This window comes from Apium graveolens, chromosome 9 (assembly GCF_009905375.1).
Source record: "Apium graveolens cultivar Ventura chromosome 9, ASM990537v1, whole genome shotgun sequence".
In the NCBI taxonomy this organism is placed as follows: domain Eukaryota; kingdom Viridiplantae; phylum Streptophyta; class Magnoliopsida; order Apiales; family Apiaceae; genus Apium; species Apium graveolens.
This window is the reverse complement of record NC_133655.1, coordinates 173311242-173315027: the sequence shown is the minus strand read 5'-3', so window position 1 is coordinate 173315027 and position 3786 is coordinate 173311242. Positions and strand designations below refer to the sequence as shown.

The following is a 3786-nucleotide window of genomic DNA, read 5'->3' as shown; positions in this document are numbered from 1 at the left end:
CTTTACTTACAAAGAACCCAGGATTTGTAGCAAAACACTAGCTTGATTTTAATACAAAATTAAGTGAGTTTTGAAATATTGTGTGCACTGTTTTATTTTAGTTAACATAATAGTACTGCACTTCTAATCTGATTTGTTAACCAAGTAACAAAAGTTCAACAAGCCTTAAAAATATCGTAAAATACATTCACCCCTGTGTTGTATTCATTACCTAACATCTTTTAAATAAAAAGGATTATAGTAACTTTCCCAACAATCCATCCAATACCAACCGTGAAGATAGAAGCATCACAATTAACCTTCTCATTAATGCCATATGTAGCCCAATATTCAGAATTTTCAGTTACATCAACTAAAACCGGAGGAATAAATGCCCCAAACTATGAATAATTTTTTTTTATGAAACCTAAACACTTGTGATATTCACCACCGTCTCATTTTTGATGCAAGAAATCCATATTTTCCAAAAACCATAAAAATTCTTTCCAGCGGAACCAACACCAACAGACACAAATACTTAAAACAAAACATATTGACACCCAAAAAGATTTGGGACAACCTTGATAACAAGGTACAAGAAAGATCTTACCCAAAAATGATTAGATCACACCCATAAAAGATGTTTATTCGAAATTTTGAAAAAACAATAAAATAAAAGAGAAGATGGAAGAGTGAAAATGATTAAACGATGTAAGAAAATTGTATTTTACGAAATGGAGAAGAGAGGGGTGATTAAAACCCTAGATCTGAAAACCGAGGCCGACTCTCATTTGGTTAGAGAGGTGTAACTGTGTACTAAAACTATATACAATTAATTACTAGTAATATCTTTGGATACTTTGATAGAAGCCTTTAACCTGATCTTCCCATATTTTTAGATTATATAATCATACCTCATACATGCTTTAGTCAAAATAGCTTATAATCCACCAATTCACGATTTTATTAAATAATAAAATCATGGAAAATAAACAAGATATACTTGATATAAAGATTTTATCATTTCACTTTATATAATATATAAAGCTCTTGCAAAAAATAATATTATAATTAATTGTTAGGCCCTTGATCAACTATAGAGGGGGGGGGGTGAATACAGTTAATACAATCAATTCTACAAAGCTTCAACAGACTCAATAGTTTTTATATTAATTGATAAAAACTTATTACAATCTGTTAAGTGTCATTATGACACTTATTTATGCTCTAATAAGCTTTGAGTTGGTGTATTTATACTCAAGTTATTTGTATTTTAACGTGTTTTCAAGTGTTTTTGCATTTCAGGCATTACCTTGAGAATCAGGTGAATTAACATTGTTTTGATGTTAATATGGTGTTTATGATGTGTTGGAATAAAAGCTTGAAAGATTGGCTCGAAGCTGCAAGGAATAAAGAAGGAAAAAATAAATTATTTTGGCAGAAAGTCGGCGTGCCCGCGCTGATGTTGCGCGCAGCCGCGCCAGGGAACAGAAAGTCAGCGCGCCCGCGTTGGTGAAGCGCGCGCCCGCGCTGGGTCGGGAGTTAAAAATCCTGATTCTTGTGCAATTCGAATTTTGGACTCCTGGGGTGCATGGACTGCTATATAAACATAACTTAGGTCATTTTTCAAGATATATTCATAATTCAGAGTTTGAAGACATCAAGGAAGGAGAAAACGGAAAGAGATCTTTTGGCACAATTCAACAAAGGCGAAGATGATCTAGTTTATTCTTTTGAATCTTTGTTTGAGTTGTAAATTGGATGCTTGTTTCTTGTTTGTTTGAACCTATATTCTTGTGTGTACTTTGGTTTATTTATTCGTATAAAGACTACGTTTGCTACATCATGTTTTCATTGGAACCCACGTTGGCGATGAGTTCGATTATGGGCTAATCGTTATCGTGGGGTTCTAACGGATTTATTTATGGATTTCTTTAGTTAATTTATTTGATGCCTTAGTGTGTGGTGATTGTATAATATTCTAGTTATGGTTGTGCTGATTCGTCTTATGAGCGTCGTGAACTTATAAGATAGTGTGTTAATTCTTAATGAAGCGAAAGTGAATTTAAGGATTTAGAACTTGCCATGCTAGCATAGGTTCATGTATTGTAATGCATGATTTGTAGGGAATTTATCCATCTTACTTGCCTTATGTAATCAAGATACATAACTTGTGCTTAAACCGTTATATTGTCAAATTCTATAGACATATAGGGTCTCAATATAATTGGTGCCTATTTAGCTTCTATCTCTTTTGTGGAAGTCTGGTAGAATGGTACTCGTGCAACGAAAGTTGGCATTTATCAGTTTCGTGTTGTCTGATTAGTGTCATCACCATTGCATGCTAAGGTTGAGAATAATAAGACTATTGAATTAAGTACTTAATGAAGTTAGAATCTCATGTCTGTCATATATATTAATCCAGTCTATTTTATTCTCGTAGTATAATAATTAGTTAATTTATAGTTATAATCAACCTCACTTTGTTATCGTCTTAGCATTGAATAATAACTATACATTGTTGCTTAGGTGTGTAATTTAGATAGTTAATCAATACAGTCTCTGTGGGATTGAATCTGATTTATATCTTATACTACTTGGGAACTCGTATACTTGCGTGTAATATTAGCGCGTGTTTAGCGACTAACAAGTTTTTGGCACCGCTACCGGGGACTCCAGTGTTAATTACTAGTTTATGTGCTTTCCATCAGTGGTCGTTAAAGTTCATTGACTCGGACATTGTTACTTATTTGTTTCCTTGTTTTATTTCAGGTGATCTAGCGAGGGTGTATGCATACGCGTTCGCGTACCCGCGAGAGAACACTGGATAAAGCCGACGAAGAACTTGTGATAATTCGTAGGGAAGTTTTTGAGGAAGAAAAGAAGGTAGAAGAAGAAGAGAAAGTTGAAGAGCCAATTGTAGTAGCTATGGGTGATCAAGCAGAGAATCCAAAGGCTTTGATGGACTATTCTAAGCCTAAGATTAATGACATTCATTCTAGCATCATTAGACCAGCCATCACGGCTAACACTTTTGAGATCAAGTCAAGCACGATCCAGATGATACAGAACTCAGTTCAGTTTGGGGGTTCTCCTACCGAAGACCCCAACATGCATATCAGGGATTTCATCGAGATCTGCGACACTTTCAAGTTCAAAGGTGTGACTGAAGATGCTATCAAGTTGCGACTCTTCCCATTCTCTTTGAGGGACAAAGCTAATTGTTGGTTACACTCTCTACCGGCAGGGTCTATAACAACTTGGGAAAATCTTGCTTAAAATTTTCTCACTAAATTTTTTCCCATGCGAAGACTGCGGCAATCAGGAATGCTCTTACCCAATTCGCGCAGCAAACTGGAGAATCTCTATGTCAGGCTTGGGATCGATATAAGGAGATGTTAAGGAAGTGCCCACACTATGGCATGCCTGATTTGATGATTTTCAACTATTTCTACAATGGATTAGGTCCTACTTCTAGGCCCATGCTTGATGCAGCATCAGGAGGAGCCTTGTGGGCTAAGAGTTATAATGAAGCTTATGAACTTATTGAACTGATGGCTGCTAATGAGTACCAGAATCCTTCCCAGAGACTGACTCAGGGAAAAGTTGCAGGAATTCTGGAGTTGAATGTAGCAACTGCTATAGCTGCCCAACTTAAGGCTTTGACAATGAAGGTGGACACTTTGGCTAATTATGGAGTTATCAAATCACTAGTGTCTGTGAGCTTTATGCAGGTGCCCATGAGATTGATTAGTGCGCAATTTCGAATGAATCAGCTCAGTTCGTTAGCAACTTCCAGCGATCGCG

The 3786-nt window shown here is 36.0% G+C and overlaps 1 non-coding gene across 1 annotated transcript; it reads right to left on the bottom strand.

Annotated features, from left to right (window-relative positions):
- Positions 1–3296: 3296 nt before the first annotated feature.
- On the bottom strand, positions 3297–3403 carry LOC141687778 (small nucleolar RNA R71). The gene has a single exon (XR_012561261.1). It is a non-coding gene; the product is annotated as a small nucleolar RNA R71 (small nucleolar RNA).
- Positions 3404–3786: the final 383 nt, after the last annotated feature.